The sequence below is a fragment of the Buteo buteo genome, chromosome 6, assembly GCF_964188355.1.
Source record: "Buteo buteo chromosome 6, bButBut1.hap1.1, whole genome shotgun sequence".
NCBI classification, from domain to species: domain Eukaryota; kingdom Metazoa; phylum Chordata; class Aves; order Accipitriformes; family Accipitridae; genus Buteo; species Buteo buteo.
In genome coordinates, this window is record NC_134176.1 from 33,317,220 (window position 1) to 33,343,269 (window position 26,050).

Consider the following 26,050-nt stretch of genomic DNA (forward strand, 5'->3'; position numbering starts at 1 on the left):
AGCTCACGCCGGAGCCCGAAGGACGCTTCGTAAATTCACCGGGAGGTTTGCCCGCCTGAACTCTTTCCACCCGGGCGCCCCCGCCCGCCCAGCGCCCGCTCCCGGCGGCGCGGCGGAATCCGGCCCCCGCGGCCCCCCCCCCTTGCCCCGGCCGCCGCCGTGCGCTCTCACCGTGCGGCGCGGCCGCCGGTCCGGCTGCGCGGCGGCCCCGCGGGCGCGGAAGCGGCGGCCGGCCCGCCATCAGCAGCGCTCGGGGTCTCTCTGTTCCCTCCCCTCCAGCCACCCCAAACCGCGCTGATTTCCTCCCGCCTCCCAAACCAGCTTCCTGCCCTGGCGGCTGCCGCCACCGCTTCGCTTCGCCCCGCCGCCGGTCCGCGGGCGGCCCGGGACGGCGGCGGCGGCGGGGGCGGGGGGCGGCCCGCGGGCGGCCCCGATTGGCGCAGCCGGCGCACGTGGGGCCGCCCTCACGCCTCGGCGCTGGCAGCGCGGCGGCCGCCGCCGCGGGGCACGGCACAGAACGGCACCGCACCCCGCGCGGGTCCCCGCGCCAGCGCCAGCGCCGCTGCGGTGAGGAGAGGCGAGGAGAGGCGCCGAGCCGAGCCGAGCCGGCGGGGAGGTAGGTAGGTGTGGCGGGCGGCAGCCCCCGTGCTGCGGGTCGCGGTCGCCGTGGGGCGGGCGGGGAGGGCTGTGCCCACCGGCTCCCTCGGTGGCGGAGCCGCGCCCGCCCCGTTGGGGCCGCCGGCTGCCACGGCGGCCGCGGGAGGAGCGCTCTGAGGAAGCGGGGCAGCGAGTTCGCGGTTAACTCCACAGTGGCGTCCCCCGCCTCGACCTCGACCCCGGCGCCGGGAGCGCCCTGGCCGCCCCGGGGGGGGGGCCGGGCCGAGGCGGCCGGGTCTGCGCCCTCGAGGGGAGGCGGCCGTTCCCGGGCTGCGCGGCCGGAGCCCGCCGAGCTCCGCGGGCGCGGAGCGCCGTCCGCCGGGAGGCTGGGCTGAGGCGAGCGGTGCGTCTGGCAGCGCAGCCCTCCTTCCCCCGCCGTCGGAGCGGGGCGGCGGGGCGGGTCCCGGCCCTGCAGCCCCCCCCTCCCGTAGCGGGAGGCTTCGCTCTGGCACCGGCCCCAAAGCCTGGGCGCAGGCGGGAGCCGCTGGTGCAGCCCGGCGGTGCTCGTTGCCCCGTCGTTCCTCCTGGGGAGGTCCTCCGGGTGGTGAGGAGCAGCGGAAAACGGGCCAGCAAACGTTAAGCGGATCTGGTGGTCTCCTTCCCACACAATGTGTTAGGAGTAACCTTGACGGTCTGCTGAAACGGCCACCGCAGCCCTCCCTGCCTTCTGTTTGAACTAGGTTTGCTAACGGGAGAGTAAAACTTACAACATCTGTCTTCTTTATCCTCTCGTGTTGCAGCGATGCTGCTGAAGTCTGAAGTTCAAACCGAGGAGTTTATGTCTTAGGAATTGCATCACTTTGCAAATCCCTCTATCTTTCTCTAAATATAAGCAGTCTTTTAGGATGTGTTCAGCTTGGCTGTTTTCCTTTTGTGAGTCAGAACTAGTGTTACTGCTTTTCATTGCTTGAACAGGCTCCACAGACCCATGATGCCTCTCTTAAGAGTTTTAAGAGTTGTTGCTCATGTGATGGGGATCATCTGGCATCCCTCTGTACTTAACGTTGCTGAGGCAGACAGGACCTTATCCTTTTCCATCCTGAAATGCTGGAACATGGTAATGTGGTAACTTGATTCTCTTTTGATTATGATATCTGATCAAAGCTTCAGCATCTAACTGTAGAGGAGGCCTCTGACCTGCGGTCTCTTTTTTAAGAGAGGAATAAGCAGAGGGCAGGGAAGTTGTACCTTGCTGGTGACGCGTTGAGTTAGCAAGTCACAGGTTTCTCTTCCACATCTGTAGCTCCGAAGCACCCTTTAACTCCTGAATTTTTCTGTAAGTGTGGTTAGCTATTTTAATGGGGCTTTAAAAACTCCAAACGTGGTGTTTTTTGAAGTAATGAATACAAAAGAAATACTTGTGGTAGTTTATGGGTGTGAACAATCATAACGGTGAGTTGGGATTTTTTTTCCCCCACCCTCTGTGAAATATAATTTTACAGTTTCTTGCCCCTAGGAAGAATGATCCCCTGTGGGGTTGATGGTACTCTGCTTGATAAATTACTTGAAAAAGGTCTCTTTCAGTTAAGTGGTTTAGGGCCTTTCTGCCTGGGGGAATACGGTTATGGTGTAGTCATGCCACACTAATTTCCCTTGTCCATACTCTTGATTTTCTTTAAGAATATGCCTTAAAAGTTGGATGGCACTTTTAAAGATGCACTGAGATAAATCAATGAAAATAAAAAATACCATGACATTTCTAGAGTGGAGTGAAAGCACTCTTTTGGAAGTTAGACCAGTCACCATTTTGTGACAGCTTCTCCAGGTGTAGGAATTTCCAGGTGGAAAAAGGTCTGTGAAGAATTGTGCAATGGAAAGTAAGGGGTGTTTTACCCCTGAGTAAGAGTGTTTGCTGTGGTGATGGAAGCTGCTGTTAACTTGCTTCTGTTGATTTCGCGTTTCCATTTCATTTATCTTCAAGTTTCTGAGTGTCCCTCTATATGTGGTCTGAATCTGAACATCTGAAGTCAGGGAAGTGTGATGATGACACAATGACGTGTGCTAAAGAAGGCCCAAAGAGAAATATTCTGTGTTTTTTCTTCTAGGTCTATATTCAGATCACCTCACCTTTGTGTGCATGTGGGATTTTTAGATGGAGAGGATAATATAAAAATAAGCTATTTATAAAATCCTCAGTATGAAGGGTTTTGGTATTTTTTTCCCTGCCTAGTTGAATATTTTTTCATTATGCTAGTCCAGGCTACTTACACTGGAAGTTCACTTCTTCAATAAGATGAATTAATCAATAGATACTTCTTGTGTTTGTACTGTTGTTAGTAGATTAAAGTGTACATTTTGGAGAACTTAAAAATACCTTTTTTAAAAAAATGCAGTTTTTTAAAATGGTATGGGATAAGATGACTTCTGTTTTATTATGAATAAGATCTGTGAAATGCTGACTCTGGAAAATAGTAGCTGTTGGTCTGTTTTGGGGGGAGGTATGCTGTCTAAATGATAGTGCATTTGTTCTTTCTCTTTTCTTCCTTTGTAACTTAATGTTCCTTTCCAGTGTACAGCTGGTAAGTTAACATTGCCAAGGTTGTACAAAGTGTTTTAATCACAGTTTTGGAAGGCTGTGTTTGGATAATGTGATGGTAAGGCAAATTGTTTCCTCCTGTTTTTAACCAAACAGGAATGCTATCGCTAATGTGTGTACAGAGACAAATCAAGTCCTTCACGAGAACACTCAATTTGCTTAGTCCTTGATTGGCAGTCTCTAGTGATGTTGGGGATTTGAAAAATGGATGAACTAAAAAGCCTTGGCATTAATTTGTATTGTAGCCAGATATGCCAGTGAATTCATTAATACACTTTTGCATATGACTGCAGCAGGCAGTGCTGTGTTAACTGTATAGAAGCGTGTTTAAATTTAGGCTGTTGGTTTGACTGTTCTTCAGAGTCAGGACGCACACACTAGTATCAGTGCTAATAAACATCACCTGTTGCTTCTTGTGTAGCATTCCTTGGTTATACAAATCTTTAATAGGGAACAGCTAAACCTGTTTTTTCTGTATCCCAGAGAAATTTCTCAAACTTGTAGAAAAGGAGAGCAAAATACTAACAACAATTCAAACCAAGAAATATGTTAACAAGAGACAGGACTATTGGTTTTCCTGCCCAAATGATGTCATTTAACATTTAGATTGTGATGTGAAGGGGGGAACTCTGCTTTTAGGGGAGGTGGGGGGAAGGACATTGCCTCTTACTGCCCTTTTTTTTTTTTTTTTTCTCCCCTCCTCTGAGTAAGCTGCTATCACAGAAATGAATGATGGTTTCTCAGGAAGCAAATGCATTTCTGAGGCTATATATAGCAGAAATAAAGTCGTGAAATGTACTCACTGGGTAATTGAGGGGACAAAAGAGACCAGACCATTTTACAAAATCATTGTATTCAAGCTCTTTCAAAACTGCCAGTGCCCTCCCTCCATCCTGAAAAATCTTTTTCTGGTAGTCCCTTTTCTTTCTCCAGTATGCATTTGCTGGAGGCCCACCTGACTTTTTGGCATGTGTTGTTCATTGTGACACTCTGGAGCTCATAGTTGAACATTAAAGTGCGTTTTTTTCCATCTTAAGCTTAGGCAGACATCCTCTGCACCTGAGGTCTTCGACACAGACAATGCCATGGGGCTTCTTTGTCATAAGTATAAAAGATACTAATTCCTTTGCAAATGGGATTGTATGACTGTGGGTTAGCTCAATAATATCATGTGTTCCTTCTTTCCCTTTCATAATTTTTCTTTGGTAGATAGTGTTGGGAAAGGATTCCTGGCTGTGCTGGAGTGCTGCAGGTCTGGGAGCAGTTTGGACTGTAATGTTCCTGGAAGGGTGGGCTCTGTGCTTTACAAGATAGCACTTATATTGGATTTCTGATGCTTGCAAAACCTAGGTTTATATATGTGTGTGTTTAATGTTGTGAGCTTCTGACTTTTAGTATAGATTACAGTTAGTGCAATGACAGTAGCCCCAAAGGAAAAAATCTAGACATTTCTGACCTGTAACATTTTGATTTCCTTAATAAAACAGGAGCATTTATGAGCATTTAAGATAGCTCAGTGGTGCAGAATTCTTACCAATGGTTATGAACATGAGTTATTAAAACTTTTACTGTCATGAGCTGATACGGATTAAAGTCCAGCACTAAAAGCTGAACTTTTTCTTTCTTGCCCTTTAAACTTTGTTCTAGTCTTGCTGTAGGCAGGAGAGCAGTGCCAGCTCCAAGAGCCTTTTTTGGGGGTGGTGGGTTTTTTGTTTTGTTTTGTTTTACTTCCCTGCCTTGACTTTCTTGTGTGGGAAACTTCAGATGCTTTCCCTTCATTATCTTTTCTTAGAGATTGCATGTGATTTTTATCTGTGAAGTTTCCAAGTAGCATAAAACTCATGTGGTGTAATTACAGCCAGATGTGTAATAATGGGGGAAACCACCAAATTATATGTATCTGTATAAAACACTTCAGATGAAGAGACTGCAAAACAGCTTTCTGGGTAGGTTCAGTTTGTCTTGTCTCTGCGTGGACTAGTTGAGTTAAACCCGTATCAGTAATAAATAATAAACTTGTTTTGAATTAGGTTTCAGTATAAGAAGTTAACCTACTCCAGCTAAACTGAACCAAAATAAACCTGGTTAAATCATGAATAAAGCTGTGCTGCTGTGGAAGCAATTCCTTTTGCTTGAAGCATCACCATAGGGTAAAATTGGAAATGTAACTTTTATAAAATTTGTACTTGCCCACAATTCATCTGCAAAAAAGAGCTTATAAATACTTAAAATTTCTTCTTGGTAGCTGTGCTGGCCAACAAGTTTGTTGCTTATACCTTTTGGGTGTGGGTCTCCTTTTCATAGGCAATTCTGTGCTATGCATGCAGGTTGTTTTAGAAAACACTCTTGTATCTTACAATTACTGGTTCACAGGACCAAACCATTAATTCCCTAAGTTTGCCTACAATTTTTTTCAGCATTGTTGAAGTGCAAAATTGGAAAGTATTTAAATTCTATTTCTACCTTGCCGCTTGCTCGTGTATTTTGGAGGAGGGGAAGAACAAACACTTGGCCATATGCAATCCACACTTGGAAACTCCCTCTTGGTAATTAATAGAAGTTCTAGGATGTTCGTAAGCTTACTCTTGAATTGTTTGCCTTTGTGGGCCATTATCTGAGCATAACAACCGTCTCTCTTCATTGAAAGAGACACAATGTTCAGGTCATCCTCTTTGATCATATTCTTTCTTTCTATATATGATTAATTATTGACAGATGAGTATTACCCAGAGTGAGTTCCTGTTAGTTCATTTATTTTCTTGAGCTTGTATGGCAGGTTCCTGACACTGTAATAAAAAGCGTCCCAATGTTCTGATATGCCCAGAGGTTAGTGACGAGTCTGTTAGCACCTTTGTGACTTCAATAATATAAACATTCCAGTTAGTTTTGTGGGGTGGGAGTTTGTCCACTGTAGGTTAACAGTCAACTCTACCCTCTAACAGCACATGCTTTGGTATTCTGTAGGACTCCGTATTGGGGCCTTAGTCTTTCAGGCAGCATGCACCGGAGAAGGGATTGATGCTCAGAGGACATGTGCTCCACTTGTGCCTGGCAATGCAAACGGACTTCTTACTGGCTTCCTGGTGGCCATCAGTTCCTTGCTGATAGGCAGCCACTGCAGATGGGCTCTGCACCTGTGGCCTTTGCCGCTTTTATTAACTGAATGCATGTTATGAGATTCAGAGAGACAAAAAAAGTGCCTGATGTCTTTGTACTGTGAAAGACCAACAGAATAACTTGTATTCAGCTGCCCGTAGTCTCTTAAGGACAGATTTAAAGGAAGGTGTTGAAACTCAGAATTGACAACTTAGTTCTGTCATTTTAAAATCTATATGTACACCAAAGTGATTGCCTGAACAAAACAATCTGACTCTAAAATACAAAACCCGAGAAGATCACAGAATCACAGAACAGCTGAGCTTGGATGGAACCTCTGGAGGTCCCCTTTTTCAGTTCTATCACACCTTCTCTTTAGGAGAAAAGCTAAGTTAAGATTAGCTTTTTTGTTTGTTTTGGGAGATGTAGAAAGGAAATAGCTGCTTGTAAATGTAGATGTTCACTAGTTGAGAGGCTTTGTTTTGTTCTTTGCCCTTTGTTTTATAAGCAGACAGCTGAGTGAGGTCAGGCATTCACAGGTGGAATGGAGTTCTTGGTTACTAGACCTGAAATTTTCCTAACGGATGTTTTTCTGAGCCATCTTAAATTGTCCCCAAACTATTTATTTTTGTCTTGATCAGTACAGAAGTTCAGTTTCAGTATAAACACACTTTCAGTATGTTGTTTGGGGAAGGATTATTCTTGGCTGGTTTTAGTAAAACTCCAACTTGACAGAATTGAAATCATGTGACATTTGTTCATTTAAATTTTGAAAACATAGCTTTTGCTGCAGCCTGTATGCATTTGTAGCTGTTCAGAAGTGACTGTCAGAGGAGCAAAGAATGGTTCAACAGCACGTGAAGTGCTGGATGCTTCCCACATCGCTGGTAATGTAGTATGTTCTGTATTTGAAAAATGTAACCAAGACTGAATAGTTACATGTTTTTAATAATTTTTCTGGATGACAAACTAGTTTGGCTGTGTTACAGTAGCAGACTGAGGTTGCTTTAAGGTAGGGTATTCAGATCACTTTCAGTTTACCAGGGCCTGAAATACGCATACAGAAATTCATCATTGAAGTGTGGTTTTTGAAGAGTCTGACTTAATTTAACTTCTATGGAAATTAAAGAAAAGTCTGTAGTTGACTTCATTGGGACTTGAACAGAGCAGCTAGGCATGCTTTTTCCCGCGGAGTTGCTTTACTTTTCCGTCTCCTATGTATTTAGGTAGGTTTCAGACATTCCTTTATTATGTAACTATGGGACTAGGTGATGTACGTTTCTCAGATGCTAAGGCTATAGTTAGAGTATGTAGTCTGTTCTTGAAATACCCAAATCTAAGATTAAGGATTTTTCTTATGGTGATTGGTTGTATCTTACAAAGCTGTTAATTAACCTGCAGTTAGACACAAATTGCATTTGTTGTTCAGTCTGGGCTTAAAACTAGAGTCTTTTATGTCAGGCCTTGCCTTGACTCTTGTGAGCTGACGCTGTCTGCTTCAGGGACCTGATTGTCCCCTGACCCGAGGTGTCCACACTTCCTGTCAGTCAGTGGAAAGAGTTTGAAGCCCTGAGGGCATGAATCAGAGCATTGTAGTGTTTCACAAAATAGTAATGGCATTACTTCAGTAAGCAGTATTAAAAAGCATGAACAGAAATAGCTTTTATGTGAGTCGGGAATAAGGCAATACAATTTTGTGACTGTACCACGTTAGGTGAATCTAGGTATGTCTGTTGGGTTACGTCCCATTTACACATCTTGGCACACCACCGTCCCTGCATGACCCAACTTACCAAGGTAATACTGAATTGTGGAAGGTTCTTGTCCTCAGCCCAGGGGATCAGTTGCATGGGTGTGGCTCTTGAGAAAGCTTTGTGAAGGTAAGAGAATTCATTAATCTGTGAAATTTCTCAGGACGAAGTTGGGACCTGTAACTTACTTTAATGCCTTAATGGGACCTCAGATATGACATTTAACGTCTTAAAATAAAACCTGGGTGTCTGAGATGATATTTTAACTCAAAGCCCTTATATAACAGAAGATTAATATGCCAGCCCTTAAAGGGTTAAGAATCCAAAATGCCTATACCTTGATTAAGGAATCTAGTAGATGTGAGCTATGTGTAGGACACCTTCAGATCCTCAGACGAATTACATAAAAGACGACCAGTTTCAGGTTCTGGTCAGTTGCTAGACAATGTTTCATTTCAGGGGACAAGAAGTGTGCAGTTAAAATATTTTAGACTGGTAGCTTTTAATTTTTTTTTTTCTTTAAAAATCATGCGTCTTAACCTCCTAAAAAGAAAACTTCAAAGATAATGTCTGTCAGCTAAGAAGTGTCCTGATTCTGTTTACTTTTTTCCATAAAAGAAAAAATGTGTATGTATGTGTATATATATTATACATAATATGTATACACACACATACATATTGGACTTTGTCATGTCAAATAAAACTGCTTTTTTTGGTGGTTATTGTGAAAGAGACAGTGCTATGTTTTGGTGTGGGAGAATAAGTGCCTATGATGGACCTTGTAAACTCCTTTTTCGTGGTTCCAGATGCCTGCGTGTCCAATCCTACTTCTAGGTACTTGTGTATAAGTCTTCTAATTCATTCTTCTTATAGAAATGACTGCTTACGCATGAGAGTTTGCAGGTCTGGGCTGAGGTAAGGCTTGATCCTGTTGTCCTTAGAGTGCAGTAACAGTGCTTCTGCATTGCTCTTAGGGGGATGGTAAGAACATGTTTGCAACTCTGCTTCCTCTTCCCTGCCACTAGTTTATTGTTTTTCTGGATGTTTGGGTAAATAAAACTGGGAATTCTCCAGTAGTATTGGACACTTGTTTATTTCATATTTGTCCCCTATGGAAGCTTGTGAAGCAGTGTATAGTCAAGATGCTGAAATAGCTTGTGATTAGGTGCTTGTTTCAAACGGTAATAGCTGATGTCTTTGAATTACTTATCTGAAACCTTGGAGTTACTTTAAATATTGGCTCATTTTTGTTTGTGAAAGTAGTCTTGATATTCATTCAAAAGCTAACTGTGTATGGTTTGGTATTTGTTCTTCGTATTCCATTTAGTTACCGGGAAAAGTGCAGGAACGAGTTGTCTTTGCTGGTAACCCAGGTACCGCTTTGATGGCTAAGTGAAGCTTCCTTACAGCCCCCTCTCAGAGAAGTGATCGGGCTGAGGACCGCAGCTGTGCAACCCTGAAGCACCGACCTGGTGTTCAGCAGCAACTAGCACCTGAGGTCCCACAAATGCTTGTCAGATGCTGAGCTCTCCCGTACATCTGTGAGCTGGGTGTGGTGAACCCTCACTTGCTGCTGAAGTAAATGGCCTGAAGTGAATTGTTGAAGGTCATGTTATACTTCAGTAGTAAAACTGTGATAATAATGCATCTTTCTATTTTTATAGATTGCCAGTGTGTCAGACTTTATTTTTATCTTTTAAGCAATTCCGTAAAAGACTTGAAATCAACTCAGTATGCATTTGAAGTCCCTTGGTATTTGAATTTGTGGATTTATGTCATGGATAATCTTGCCCAATTGGTAACACAAACTTCTTCTCCTTTCCAGTTTATAACAAACCAGTTACTTAGGGTTTTTAGAGTAAAATAGGCAATGATGTCTATGAACTATTACATTTTCTGCCTCTTTCCTTGTGCATCAGTTGTGTCTTGCTCTGTAGTCTGACATAGTTTGTGCATGTACCCTGTCTCTGCACCAGAAGGAAATGAATTTTCACAGGTGGAGCAATAAAAGCCACCCATGTGAAGGTGTAGTGTCTGGGTGTTTCGTAGGGACCCGGTTTGGTAGCCAGAGTTACAGGAGTGCATTTGCTCACTTCCTGCTGGTGACAAAGCAGTAAATCCAGGGTTATTTTTCTGTATGTTGTCTCCACGGTGTGGATTTATTTCATGTTCTTACAACATAGGCTTGTCTGAACTTTACGACATGCCCAGCTTTTGATGTAAGTGCTCATGTTCATTTTTGCCTTATCATTTCAACATACCCTACCTTCCGAAAGGGTGGTATGAGAGAGAGGTGACATTTTATGTCTATTACGGCTTTGAAAGGGAACCTTGTTCTTCTGAAAGGGGGGTAAATACATAATTTTGCTGGCAGTAGGAGAAAAATCCTTTATATTTCATTCAGTGAGCTACTCTGGGGAGAGGGGTAGTAGGGATCAGAAAAGTGGAACCCAAACTATGACATAATGTATTATAATAAGCTATTCTGAATAAACTCTTCTGAAAATGGGAAAGAGATATTATAGGATTTCCAGAAAGTGCAGCAGTCCCCCTATAAACATGTCTGAGACAAGAAGAAGTGAGACTTCAGTGCCAGTGAAACAGAGGTGCAACGAGTAGCTGTCTTAACGTTGAGGTGTGGAAGCTGTTGGAGCTGTTCATCTGATTAATGAACCAGTAGCACTGGTTCAGCTGTCCTCCTTGGATAAGGATTGTTCCCATGACCTGGTCTCAGCTGTGCGTTACTCTGTCTAATCTCACTCTATATTTTCTGCCTTTTGTAATTTTGTCTGTTCTTTCAGCATTTCTCATAATTTCTTGTTGTCCTTTGTATGTGTCTTTAATCATCAGGTTGCTCTCTTTCAAACCTTATTTAGCAGTCCCCTGGGATTTCTTAAGGGACTTAATAGGTGTGTATTTCCTGTCATGCCTCACCTTAAACATTAACTTCTGCACCTTTGGACAAAAAATTTTGACCAGAGATTGATTTCCTTCATTGACAGGTTAGTTCTCCCCTTTCCTCATTTTCTTGTTTCCTTATCTAAATAATCAGACTCTTCCAGCTTAATTTGAAAACAAGGTATCTTCTGGGGAGAGTAAGATGTGACGTTTCCTTTCTAGCTTCCATTTCTCTCTACTTTCCATTTTTCTTCCCTTTCACAAAGTTTCCTTTATCGCTCTTGTGAGAGTTGCATACTTTAAATGAAACAATGAAGTTACTGATGATAAGGGATAAAAGGTAAGTGTTCTGTAAATGCCACTGCGATATGTTCTGGGTCTTTCCGGATGATGTTATTACACTCTGACAGGATGTGAAATATTTCACACACATTGAGTAAATAATAGCTGTTAGGAATAAATGCTTATAAATTAGCAGAGCTGGATAACTTGTTCCAGAAAATCCTAAAACGAAAAGCTGGAAAAAGTGTGCATAGAATAAGGGGTTGACTGGAGGGAGGAGGGCCCTGGAAGTATATTAGGATGGGTAACTAAATGTTTGCTCTTTATGGTATAGTGGAGCAAAAGAAGCCAATGCCACACCAGTGCTGAATGGTCACTAAAAATAAGAAAAAGACAAATTTGCCGTGGTGGGTAGTTTGCTTCAGAGTAGGGTGCTGTCAAGTCTAATATATATATTTTAATACTGTGCAGAATATTCTCTATGTAATGAAGCTTAAAACTGGAGCAATGTACGTTCAAAGGCAAGAGAAATAGATCTGTTATCTTTTAATCTTTCATTGAAATGAGTAATTGATTTCAGCGTAGGTTTATCTGTATAACAAGGTACAGGACATTGAAGGGCTACTTCTTCTGGTTGGTGTTTTTCCTTGTTCTAAAAAGTCTGAGCACTTTAAATACTGGTAATATCTCCATCATACTTCTGAATTTTCCCTTGAGCTGCTTTAAAATTATTTTTTAAGGGTTAACTTCAGTATATATAATTTGTAAATTAATTAGACATTTATCTATATCTGAGACCTCTGCTTTTTAAGAGATGAACTTGTATCTTTGCATATCCATAATGTGCATTTTTTTGTTTGATATTAGTTTGGAAAGTGGGACTTAAATCAAATATGAATTGTCTTAACTTCAGGTATCTGTAAAAATCTGCTCTTATGTAGAATATGAAGATGAATAAAACCAATGGTCTGTTTGCAGAGCTTCATTTTATTACCACTATACAGAAGACCTTAGAATGGAAGCGATCTGAGCAGTATTATATTTTGGATTGATAATATGAATCCTGATAAATGATTTATTGATTAGTCTGCTGTATTGATAGAATACATACTTTTTTTGTGTGTCTTTGGACTGAATGGACAGCTGAGGAAAAAAAAAGCTTTTCTTGGAATACTTTTGGAAAGTTTGTTAGCAGTAGATCCTTGCTTGATTCCAGATGGAAATGTTTCAGTTCTCTTTGGGGTTCCTAGGAAATTGTTCTTTCCTACAGTAAGCAAATAGTCTTTCTCAAGTATATAAATGATGTTAGAATTGTCAAGCTGAGTGAGCAACTAAAAATAATGAGTTGCAAAGAATTCAAAGTATGCATCTGGCTATTAGGGCTATACCCACACTTTTCTGATATCATCCTTATTTGAAAAACTTCTCTTGCTTTCTTCGCTTGCTGTGCAGATGGCCATACAAAAGATTGCTCTTTGAAGAAAGAATGAAACGTCACTAGGCATAGTAGCTAAAAGCACAGAATGCACTTAACTCTGTCCTTCTCAATCTCAAAATCTCTCTCTCATGTGGATTTAGAAGCAGCTCTCATAGTGATGTATCTTTTGACAAATTGTTATCCTTGTAAAAATGAAATGAAAGCCTTTTAAGAAGTTATGAGAACAGGATTTGTAACATGCTGTGTGCCTACAGTCATGGCTCTTGCATTATAGATGCTGATTTTTCCAGGGTTGCTTGTCTCTTCTTGCAATACTTCCTGTATGAAATTTTCTTTGAGAGACAGAAGGTTCTCAAATAGTAATAGACCCTGTAGCCCTTAAGACATGTATACTTTGCAAATGAAACGCTTGTTTCTTTCTTCAGGCAAATGGAGTAACATGGGGTTTCTGGATTTTTTTTAAGGAAAAAAAAATTCTAAGCTTTTTTTTCTCCCAAAATGCTCTGGGGAGAATTAACTTTGAAAATTTAGTTGACTCCTGTTTTTCTTCTTTGAAACCTTTCTAACATATAAACAGGAATAACAAAGATTTTTAAGTACTGCAATCCTGATAGAATCCCACTTTTTAAAAAGCATTTGGTGCTATTGGAATCTTGATGAAAACATCTGAACTTGTGGAAAGCTAGGTTCAGCTACTGTAGTGGAGAATGACCAGAAGAAAGCATATGTAGATATGTGCATGTACCCACTGTCATCAGACCCTTTTAAGGATGATGTTTAGTGGTTCTCTTTTTTGAAACTTCTTTGCCTATCTGTATGTGTTGTGATTCATTGGTGGCCTCGCTCTACCTGTTATGCTGCATATAGTCTGTTTATATTTTGGCTCAGCATCACTCCTTAAATACATACTGTACATCTGCATTGCACATAAACATCCTATTAAAAGAAAAAAAAAATCAATATCTCTTATATCTGCCCAGGCTTGAATTCAAACCTTTGAGTTTATGGGATTTTTTTGCTGTGGCTTGGGAATCAGTTGTGAAATTGTAGTGAGGAATGTGGGTCCTGCCTTGACCTGAGGTGTTGATGAAGATGGAAGAATTCTGTAAGCTAGGTGGTTTGTTTTAAAGACTAAAACTTGCCATATTCAAATCGCAGAAAGTTAGTGCTGTGGTGGAATGTAATGACCTATCCTTAGCAGAATAGGGATGAAAATGTTATTTGCAAAGCAAATGTGTGCAAAATCAAATGGATCTACCTTATTATCTTCATGGGGTATGGATAATTTTTTGTTTGTTTGGATTTCTTAGCTTTTTTTTTTTATACTGTGTGTAATATGTTAGTGATAACATCTGTGATGAAATGCATGGCTAAATCCTTCTTGCATAATGGGAGAGCTACTGGAAGAGCTGTTAAATATGAATAATTATCTGTAAGGCTTTAACTACCTGTCCTGAAGATCTCTCTCAGGGATTTATCCGGTTATTGAACATAATGAGCACAGAACATCATTAACTTTAAAGATACTTATGTATAGAACAGGATCCTGGCTCTCCATTGAATGTATGACAGTTAGGGATTTTATTCCTCTTGGAGGAAGAAATTTCTCCCTTTCTTGTGGTCTGTCCTGTCCTTGTTGCACACTTGTCTTCATATGAAAATTAATAGGACTTCCCTTCCTTTCCTTCTTTCCTCCTCAATTTTCCTTCTCCTTATCCTGGCATCATGTACTTGGATTGCCTTTCTTTTGTTTTATCTCCTGTTCCCTCCCTTCACCAAATTTCCCTTGGGTACAAGTGGTTAAAAAGACTGTAGTTGCAGCAGGATGCCCCCTCAGGTTACAGCATGATTAGTGTGAAAGTTTAATATTAAAAGGAGAAGACTTTAAAGAAAGAAAAAAGTCTTAAGCTACCAGCAAAAATGTACAAAACTTTGATGTTTGACAAGGTGTAGAATGGCATGCACATTGCAGTGAAGAGTACTGATGACAAAAGAATATTAATAACAGTACTCTGAATAAGATTTTAACAATTCTAGGACAAGATTCTAGTTGATGAAAATCTGTTTAAAAATATTTTCATTTTGACTTCAGCGTACATTCTCGCAGCTCTCTGTGCTTCCCACTGTATTGTAACAGGGCTGAAAACCCCCGAGTTAAACCATTTTTCTTTCCTTTCACAAATGAACAGAGGAGAGAATTGTGTTTCTGGTGAAGACAGCTCTAGAGCTGTGTATGAGGAAATACTAGATCTGAATTGTTCTTATTGCAGTTGTGAGAAGGCAACAGAGCAGTAAAAAATTCTATTGTGTAGCAGCAAAGACAACTAAAGGACGGTAAACATTTAAGTTTGATCTTGAATCCGATTTACATAGTTTATTTAACAAGGCTACCTGCTTTTAGAGTAGAAGAGCAGGAACTTGTGGCAATTATAAGGTGAGTAGCAATTTGAGTTTCCATGTATGCCATCCCCAGGTGTTTGTACTTTGGGCTTACTGGGTGTCAAGTACCTTGAAGCAGTTAATGTACTTGCAAAAGCTAGAAGGAATACCGCATATGTTTGAATGCTCAGCAAACATTTTTCCTTTATTTTAGGCAAGCTCACAGGTATCAGAGTAAACTTATAAGGCACCAAATGTGCTGGTACGCTGAAAGCACGTCTACTCAGTGTGAACATAGCTGTATGAGCTGGCTTCTTCACTACTGGAAAATTAGATCCTGAGAAGGGTGAGTCCTCCTAACAGAAGGTGGAGAAAACCTGGTGGTGTTTGAAGGACCTAGTCCTTTCTCTCTGCATGTGAAACATAGCTAGCATTGTCTTTGCAGTACAAGGGAGGAGAGAATTGGGCAACGTTCCTGTGAGAGCTTCAGAGTTCATGCTGACTGGGTTTTAGAGCATTGTATGAAAAAATCCTGTAATCTGCTGGCAGAGTACTGGTGTAGCCAGGAAGTATGGCTGAAGTCTACTCTTAATCTGTTTGGGGTGTCAACAAATACAAGAATGAAAAAAAAAATAATTATACGGACTTGAAGAGAAGATGAAATTCATCTGATATCATCATCATTGAGGACAGCAGTATTAGCCAGAACAGCCTGTTGATTTCAGGTAAACTGTGCAGTGATTTAAAAGCCCCTAAAGAGGTAGAACCATGTAAGTTTGTTTATGAAACTCAGGTAATTTGAAGAGATTGTGGGTGTTTGTTTCACATGGGGCCTTTGTTCTCCCTTTCACCTACCCCCCCTCTATTCATATTTTGAAGCTATACCAGGATTGTACCACCAACTTCAATTATGTGATTGCAGTGTTGTAGGTTTCCCCCTGCCCCCTCTCCTTCAATAAAGGTAAGGAAAATAAGGTAATTACTGTTCTCTTTGAAAGTGTATTGTTGAGTAATAGCAATGATGGCATTTTATTAAAACTGTAGAACTGTCCTAGATTGCGCTCTCATCAAAACACTGTTCTTCAAACAAAATGGACTTGTTTTATGAATTATTCAAAAATGCAGTCTACTAATATATTTGAATTGGAAGAAATAGACTCAAAGATATGGTTAGTTTAATCATTTTTTTTGGAACTAAAGTTATGTAAGAAGTGGCAGTTGGTCACTTCTCTGTTACCTCTTCTCCTTCAGGGAGCACACCCAAAACACCAATAAATGCAGACTTGCGTGGATCAGAGTGAGTAATGTTCCAAGGTTATGGCATTCAGATTCAATATGCTTTGCTCCTAAATCCTTTTCTTCTATACCACCTGCAGAGTGCTGCCCCCACACTTAAAAAAGTTACGTACTGAAGATCCATAAATTGGGGAATCTGATAAATGATTTAACCTCCTATATCAGCTAAGATCATTATCTCTTCTGTTCAGGTTGTGGAATGAAATTTGGAGATTTGAATTACTCAGGGTATTCCTCAAGTATATCGAAACAGTAAGCACAGGGCAGGAGTTACTGCTCAGCTGAGTTGGAGTAGAGGTCGTGAATAGAATGCAGTACTGTAATGAAAAAAAAGCAGTATCTTCCTTTGTGTCTGGATTATCATCATAATGTTAAAAAATAAAGGATGTTGGTGTGGATTTAGCATGGAGACAAATTTTTTTCTTAAACTGCATAATAAAAAGTTGCAGTAACTTCTAAGAGACAGTTCCTGGCAGGCACTAGGATTATGGCTATATTGATAAAGTTAGTTGCATGGTTTTGTTTTTTTTTTTTTTTTCCTTTTGAGCTGGAGGTGGTGGTTCCTCTCATAGAAGATTTCTGAGATCTTCTGTTAATGTGTGTAACGGTGAGATTGCCAGGAAATGGTTCTCTAAAAATGCAATCTCTTAAGGCAACTGAAAGCTTCATTGCAAGCAGGTTTTTTAATCTGCAAGTAGGTAGCCATCAATCCTGTTCAGTGATTTGAGCTCCTGATTGTTTAACTTTTAAAAGAATAATATTCATATAATCCTGAAGTTTGTGTAATGCCAGTGCTGGTTGCCTAATGCAGATTATTTCTATGAGCTACTCTAGACTTCATTGGTAGTGCAGATACTTTACATTGTCTTCTGGAAACAGAAAGGATCCTCTTTTCTGCATTATTTTCCGTATCCTAGTTTCAGAGTAGCTGAAGAAGGTCCATTTGCCTACCATTTTCCACCAGTGGCCATAGCAATGTTCCTAGATATTTCCAATTTGACAAAACAAGTTTATGAAGGTAATCAAAGGCCATTTTGAAATAGAGCAGGAGGAGAAAGGGAATCTTCCTCTATGGATACCGGCACTATGCCAAAGTGAGAACAGCTTGGAAGTCTGGCCTTTGCATATGGGTTTTCTTTTTTTCCTCTTTTTTTTTTTTTTTTTTTTGTTTTGTTTAATAGCATGGGTATATCGGAGACAAACCATGTAATCCCTCTGTCATCATATGTGGAAATGCTGTCAGAATAAAAATGGGAAGAGGGAAGATGATGTGGGACGGCACAAAGATCTTAATTATGAACATCATGAACTTCCAAATCTAGTGTTTTCTTTCAGTGTGTTTTCAGTTTGCATCTGTTTGTTTGCTTGGAGCAGAATTGCCACTAATTATTTTAACCTTTCCATTTTTCTTTTTTTTTTTTTTTTTTTTGAGCACTTTGGTTGTATTATTAAACCACTTGATAACCTAAAATGTTACTGTTTGTCAGTGAAGTCCGTAACATCTTTTTGTTCTTCAGCTTAAAGGAAGAGATGTGCTCTCTGCTCATAGATGGCCTTTTTGTTTTGTGTGGTTTTGCTAGAAGGTGGTAACTGGCACCTTGCTTTTTCATAAAATTTAAGGATGCTTTTTAATCAATTTCCTTTGCTGTTTTTCAAGGTAAATAATTCACATATTCAGTAATTCGTAAGAAACTGAAAGGAAGTTACATGGACTATTACATGGCTGTTTCTCTTTCGGCAATGCTTAGTAAGCATGTTTCATCATTCCAGAAATTCTGTTCAGTCTAAGCCTAATTTTGGAAAGGAAGGAAGACTGGCTGTTTCTATCTGGAACTTGCTTGCTACAGGACAGAAACTTTGTAACTGAAGGAATACATGTAATTTGTGTTTGAAGAAATTAATAACCATAAGGAAAAATTTAATTAGTTGGAGTCTTAGTTTTTTTTATTCGATTTCAACTGTTACTAGAGAGTGACCAGATTCATTAAATGTTTCACCTAACCTCTCTTTGTGAGTATGCCCTAACCACGTGTATTGGCTTTGTGTGGCAAGGTTTTGGTAGTCGGGGGGGTTACAGGGATGGCTTCTGTGAGAAGCTGCTGGAAGCTTCCCCTGTGTCCGACAGAGCCAATGCCAGCCGGCTCTAAGACGGACCCACCGCTGGCCAAGGCCGAGCCCATCAGCAACAGTGCTAGCGCCTCTGTGATAACATATTTAAGAAGGAAAAAGTGTTGCTGGGGCAGACAGAAATGGCAGCCGGAGAGAGGAGTGAGAACATGTAAGAGAAACAACCCTGCAGACCCCCAGGTCAGTGAAGAAGGAGGGGGAGGAGATGCTCCAGGCACCGGAGCGGAGATTCCCCTGCAGCCCATGGGGAAGACCCTGGTGAGGCAGGCTGTCCCCCTGCAGCCCAGGGAGGTCCACGGTGGAGCAGATATCCACCTGCAGCCCGGGGAGGACCCCACGCTGGAGCAGGTGGATGCTGCCGAAGATGGCTGTGACTCCATGGGAATCCCGTGCTGGAGCAGGCTCCTGGCAGGACCTGCGGATCTGTGGAGAGAGGAGCCCATGGAGCAGGTTTGCTGGCAGGACTTGTGACCCCGTGGGGGACCCACGCTGGAGCAGTGTGCTCCTGAAGGACTGCACACCGTGTAAAGGACCCATGCTGGAAGAGTTAGTGAAGAGCTGCAGCCCGTGGGAAGGACCCATGTTGGAGCAGTTCGTGGAGGACTGTCTCCCGTGGGAGGGACCCCATGCTGGAGCAGGGGAAGAGTGTGATGAGTCCTGCCCCTGAGGAGAGGATGAAGTGGCAGAAATAACGTGTGATGAACTGACTGTAAACCCCATTCCCCATCCCTCTCTGCCGCTGGGGGGTAGGTAGAGAATCCGGGAGTGAAGCTGTGCCTGGGAAGAAGGCAGGGGTGGAGGGAAGGTGTTCTGAGATTTGGGTTTATTTCTCATTACCCTACTCTGGTTGATTGGCAATAAATTGAGTTAATTTTTCCCAAGCTGAGTCTGTTTTGCCTCTGACAGTAATTGGTGAGTGATCTCTCCTGTCCTTATCTCAACCCATGAGCCCTTTGTTATATTTTCTCTCCCCTGTCCAGCTGAGGAGGGAGGAATGATAGAACAGCTTTGGGCACCTGGCATCCAGCCAGGGTCAACCCACCACACCACGTCTCTGGTCTCCTCCTTTTGGATGCTTGATGGCTGTCATTGTGGATTTTTCGTTAAGTGAAAATAACAACTTCAGTATAAATAACAGTTTTCAAATCCACTTCTAAATAGACACTTATGAATAGCAACTTTGTCCAACTGCTCGTAGATTGCATTAATCCCCTTGCACTGCTTGTAATGGGTTTGTGGGATATCTTTAGCAGCTGCAAGGAAGTCTGTCTTAACAACGCTTGTCAGCATCACCTTTTATAGTTCCTACAGCATATCATCTACTGCTTGCTGCTGAAGTGCTGAGCTACTCTAGCTTGGATGCATGTGACTTATGAGTCTTGCATACATTTATACTATGCATAAGCACTGCAATTACCTCATGCTTATGTGTCACAAGCATGGGCATGAACCTGCTGTGTAATACAGAATGCTCATGTAATGGAGGAATGCTTGATGGAGCGATGTAATTTAAGTGTGGTGCAAACAGGACGAGTGTTTGTCAAGCATGAGCTGTATGTTCTGAAACTAGTACAAATAAATGGTCATCTTTTGGATGGACAGATGTCTAGCACTTTGATCTGTCAAATGCTAGATGACAAGAGTATCAATTACTAAACAGAAAGCTCTTAAATCTTTTTGTTTTTAAATTTGGGTTTAGAAGATTGAGCTGTATATTCTAATGCTGTTAAGACTAATTTACATCAACACAGGGACAATAGTTTCTGGTTTTAAAAGTCAGATTACTACTTTTATTACTACTTTTAAAGATACTTATGCACTTTGGCAATGTTTGTGGGTTTGAACTATTCTGCAGAAGCAGCTGAGGCTTGAGTGGTATAAATGACATTAGTAGTAAGTAGGATTAAAGGATATTAAAACAAGCCAAGGAATGACTTGTTCCCTTTTTTTTTAATTTTTAATATCTCATGTGCATGAAGTGACGAGTTTCCTCTTGTTTAGACAGATTTAGGAATGACATTTCCTGGTTTCATCTCCTGGGGGAAAAATACCTCTAGAAGGAGGTTACCTTGGGGTGGCATTAAAAACTGCTTAGAGGAATAGCTGTTGTAAATGTGTGGTGGAGCTGTCCCTTTGAGGGACTGGATCTTTTGAAATGCTTTCCAGATCTATTTTTCGAGTTTCAATATGAATTGAACTTCTTTCAGAACGAAAACTTCCCCACTATCTAGTCCCGTCCCCAGAAATAAGTTGATCCATTGTTTCTGGTGTTCTTCTACTATCGGTAATTCTGAACTGGTAGTTTGCCTGGCAGCGGTGGTAGTTTATGTTTTATTGCTGTTTTCCGTTTTGTATCTCAAAATGTTGCCTCCTTATACAACAGAGAAGGCTGAGAAGAATCAGTTTATCAATAAGTGGGTATAGCAGTGCTTGTTTACAATGGGCAGTTATTCTCATTTCATACGTCCACTGAACAAAAGTGGAGAAAACCTGTGGGAAATAATGAAACCTTTGAAATTCACCAAGGGTTATTATGAAATATGACCTCAAAATTTCTTGTAATTATTCCGGGAGAAGTTGCAGTCTCTTACTTAATATATAGTCAGCATTTTGAGAGGTAGAATTAATTAAACTACTAAGGTTTGTGGCCAATGTCTTATCGATAGTTACACATACTAGTGATCTGTGAAATGGTTTTAACTCTCTGAACAATTGCACAAATTGCTCAAAAATCTGATTTAAAATGTTGATTTTGCTGGTTTGCTTATACAACAACAATGCTAGCTCTTTGAGCTTTTTTTTCTTTCTGTACAGGCATGCTTATAGGTTCAAAGATTTATTTATTTCTTTAATTTCTTCAAATTTACGGACTAGAGTCTCCCTGACATTCAGAAGGCTGCCTGTTGCTGACCTGTATGGAGAGGGAACCATATTGAACTGTGGAGCAAGACCATTTTGTGCATAATTCTCCTTTCTGGCCTGTTCCATTTGTCTTCTCACTAGAACAGGATTATACCCCCAGGATGTTGATAAATATTGATAAGGATCAGTTGCAGTCTGAGCAGTTACTTCTATTATGCATGAACTATTGTGTTTGAATAAGAAGGAATTTTTATTGACACGGGTATGATGTGTTGGGCTCTCTAATTATCGTACTGTTGTTAAAGTGGTTATCCCTTCGTCTTGACTTAGGGTGGAAGAACTGGCAATGCTTGGCAGGTCCTTTGCCTCCTGTCTCATTTGGATTCTTGCCAATGTCACCGAACAAATTTTTTAATGTGTGCTTATTAGACTAGAATTGCTCGTATCATTTTTCTTTTCCACTAAAGCTCAGCTCAGAGTTTGTCAGAAGGACTAAGTATGTTCTTGCGATGCTGGTGAGTGTTTTGAAGAACATCATTAGTCACTTCAGCTCTGTGTGTTTAGGCTTGCCTACAGGAGGCATGGTGACTAAGGGAGATGGTGTAGCCTTTCTAGGTCAAAGTCAAATCGGGCTGCTTCTGTCATTCTGCAGAAGTTTTGCAGCCCTCCCTCTGAAGATCTCCATCTGCAGTTCTGAAGTCCTCGCTGCCCTTGCTAACCACAAATAAGCACAAAGTTTTTGATTCGGTTGTATAGCTTTCAGATGTGTGCTGTCTTCCTTCCCGCTGCTGAGCTCCTGTGCTGGGCAGTCTCTTGCATGATTACCTTTTCTTTGAAAAAGAAAACCAGTTCAGGCTGCCTAGTCCTGCTGAACTGGAGATAACTGCTGTGTGCAAGCAATGGTTAGGTGTTTCTAACCGTTTCCTTCTTGTGCTTCTCTGCTCTCACAGGTCGGCTATCCTTTACTGGTAGCTTCCATGGTAGTCTCTCTCATGGTCTGCAGTCCGTTATTTAGAACCTCCTGAAAGCAAGTAAAAATCAATTTTGTTTGCTCGATTCCTTTGTTTTTCCCTTTCCCTGTCACAGTGAGATTTGGACTAACTGTGTGATAGCAAAAAGCTTGAGTCAGTACGGGCTTTGGATCCTGCTTGCTGCTTAAACACATTTACTCAGTCTCTTTGTTGATCTTCCTTGCGCAAACAGTTGCTGATGGTTTTCAGTCGCTCTTTTGTTTCTCACGTGGGTTAAACTTGCCCAGGCACCCTGTGGGTTAGTGGCTCCCAGTGGCCAGGGCACCAGGAGTGGCAGGGGCACTCTGGGGCTTGCAGCCGGTGGCGGGGGGTAGCCCCAGCCCGAGGCACTGGGCACCTCCCTGGGGATGAGGACAAGCTGAGGCCAGGCCAGGACATCAGCCCGCCGGCAGGTGAGGGGGCAGGATCAGGCCCATAGAGGGGAACTGTAGTTAGACAGGGCTGTAGGGACGGGCCGAGGCCAGGCCAGGGTATGGGCCCGTGGGTGGGCCTGGCTCGGTGAAGCCCGTGGGTGGGCAGGGCGGTGGGGAGCTGGAGGGAGGGCGGCCCTGCTGGGTGTCACTGGGGCAGGGGCTGGCGGCCCCGGGGGCTGGCGTGGCGGCCTGGGCTGTGGGCAGGGAGGGGGGAGCGCGGGGGGGGGGCTGTTAAGACCTGTCAGGGTCCTGACAAAACCTATACAAGGTATTCGCTCTAAAATAGAGCAGTTTAAAATGCCTATTTAAATACGAGGGATTTTTTTGAAGAAAAAACATAGCGGAAGCACTGGTGGTTGTCAGATGAGTAGAAGGCTGGACTGAGGCTATTTGCTAGCACAGAAAGATCATGAATGTACTGGCAATCATTTTTGACAACATAAAACTTAACTTTTAAAAAATTTGACTAGCTATTTCTTTGACATGCTTCTTGTGAATTTCTTTTCTATAACAGTAAGAGGTGCTGTACAACTTTAATATTTGTACTCTTGTACCCCTGCTGATACTTTCAATGTAGTATTTTCTTTTTTGGTCAGATTGAATGTCATGGAGATAACAGCTTGTCATCACTTGTTTGCAGATATCTTCTTGGAGAATTGTAGTCTACATTTAAACCTTGGCCGAGAAAAGAGGATTACTTCCACTATTCCCTTCTCCATCTATGTCTTTTCTTTCTCCTTTATGCTGAATAACAATTAGTATGTGAAAACCTTTGTTCATGTAATTGATGTGCCAAAGATCGTATGGTTTACAGCAGCAACAAAAAGTCTGAGAGTTTTTGCATGCTATTTTTATTTTGTGGCATAAGACAACCTGGTTTTTGCTCTTGGCCATACATAAATAAATGAAGTTAGTAGTGCTATATATTTACCTTTTTATGGGTGCTGTGTAAAGCAAACGGGTTTTGTGAGAGTATTTTCTCTGATATACCACAACCACCTGTTCCATTTGGGAGAAACTTGCTTGCTGATTTACGTTATTTAAGGTAGAAGGTAGACAAAAAGTGAGATAATTCTAATATTACTCTGAAACTAGATTAATCTCAAACTTATTGGGAAGAATGCGATGGGAATGTGACAAAATCACTTCTTTAAACCCAGCAGTTTTCTGGCTATCAGGCAGTGACCAACTGAGGGACCTGTTGTGTATTGAACTTAGTATGATATAACTGACCTGTAGCTGTTATGTTCTATACTTTTGTATCTTTGTCAGATAGCTGACAATGCCCTTAATAGACCTGAATTTAACCGTTGCATGTTGATTGCTTTGCTGCAAAAGTAGAAAATCAAGGATGGTAGGGAGGTGGTAATTATAGTGGTTTTTTGGGGTTGTATTTCTCATATCAAAATAAGCATACAGTTTTATTAAGGAACTAGTTACATGCAGCGTACAGTGGTACTAAACTCTTACATCATCAGCTCAAAGTAATCTGTTTCTCAGAGCTATTACTCTTAGTTTGGGCTACCTCTGTAGCTCAGATGAGTAAAGGCATACATTTGTTGGTTAATTGCCATAGGGTTTTTCCAGGTTGTTAACATTTCAGCTGCATGGATGCATGTCTCTTCTTGCATTTGGTTTGAAAGCTGTGAGAGAGAGCTTTCTTCTGCAGTTTTGAACAGTACCTAGGGCATTGAATGAAGACCAGAGAGCCCCTTAAACACAAGTGAAATGTAATATATTTGAGCGTAAATAAAATAATTTGAAGTGAGGGGTTTATGACTGTGTATTTGGAGCTGGTTTCCAGTTCCATGGATTTCACTAAGGTATGGGTACTTAGCTTCCATTAATGCTTTGAAGTGCCAGGTTTTCATCACTGGGATGCAAATTAGATACACCTTAGAGTAGTGTTACAAAAGAAACCGGATAGGAAGGAGGAAGCACTGTCTTAGAAAACAAGGAGCCACGTGCAAAGGAGGATATGGTTATAACAGAGGGTGGGGGAGGAGAACACAAGTGTGCATCATAAGTAAATATGTCTCTATTGAACTGGTTGATACTGGGATTCTGTGCATTTTAGGGGTAGACGAAAATAAATGTTTTATTTACTGGGGGAAGTCGCAAACATCATGTAATGGTTACTTCTCTTAAGTTAGTGTAACTCCACTAATTTTATTCAAGTATGCAGTGAGAAAGACTTTTAAAAACTTAGTTAACAAAGCTGTCTGAATGAAATCACTCTACTGTTTTAACCTTTGATGTCAAACTGAACAGTGCTGAAAGTTATTTCTTTCAATTTGATTATCTGTTAATAAACTGTACTTTGGCCTTAGTTTAATTTTATGTCACAAGAAACAAATAATAATAGTTTTTGCTGCATAAGATCTATGGAATTAAATTTTCAAGCCAGAAACCTGAATATTTGAAAGTTATACATTTTTACAGATCATAACTGGGAAATTAAATTTTTATTGGGAAGGCAGTGTTTTCTTTTTCCTAAATAAGCTGTTCAAGCATTGGCAGCATCCACTGCCATTTCAGTGTTAACGCAATAGTATTTACAAAAGAGTAAGGCAAGAGCATGACTATCATGTTTTATCTTCTGCATACAAAGTGAAGCTTCATATTTTTATGAGTGAGACATGCTGAAGGAATTAATTCATCATAAACAAAACATCTGTCTCCCCAGCAATTTTTTGCTGGGATCGGAATGAGTCATGGGTTTGGGAACTGTGCTGGTCTCAGCGCAATGAGATCACCAGAAGACTTAAGGATTTTCACTGTGCTTTCCAAAAAGAAAAACTATATTGTGAAGTCAGTAAAACTTACCTTCTTTTTACGCTTGCACATGGCCATCTGCTTTTGAGCCTTTATGATACTAAGAACTCTCTTCCGGGAGAGCAGTTTCCTTTTCTTCCCCATTAAATGGATTGAAGGGACTTGAAAAAAATTTCTGTACTAGTAAAAGTAAGAATCTGAATGCAGTGAGAGGGAATGAAGAGTATGGCAAGAGTGGTGATGAACAGCATGCTGTTGCCAGTTCAGTTTTGGCCTAAATTTATATATGGGTGAATACCATCATTGAGGGAAAAACTTTGAGTGACTGGCAAAAAGTAGTACAGAAACGTTTCAAAGAAAACCAGATTTTAAAAACAAACTACTTGAAAAGATGTATTCTGGCACTAGTAGATGGAAAAAGGTTGTTGAAAAATGAAGCTGTTCTCTTGTGCACTTGATTTTTCTGAGGGTTTATTTGTGAAATATTAGTTTATTTATCTAGTTGAGTT

At 41.4% G+C, this 26,050-nt stretch overlaps 1 protein-coding gene across 8 annotated transcripts in view; it reads left to right on the forward strand.

Annotated features, from left to right (window-relative positions):
- Positions 1-277: 277 nt before the first annotated feature.
- The window catches only part of STXBP6 (syntaxin binding protein 6), a 118,417-nt gene continuing 92,644 nt past the window's right edge, over positions 278-26,050 (forward strand). For 2 of the 8 annotated variants that reach the window (XR_012650746.1, XM_075030355.1), the window contains exon 1: positions 480-616. The gene's annotated coding sequence lies outside the window, so the exon portion shown is untranslated. Of the gene's footprint in view, positions 625-11,061; positions 11,279-15,251; positions 15,384-22,723; positions 22,746-26,050 lie in introns of those variants that run through there. The other 6 variants (XM_075030359.1, XM_075030362.1, XM_075030356.1 and 3 more) reach the window with 6 other exon arrangements.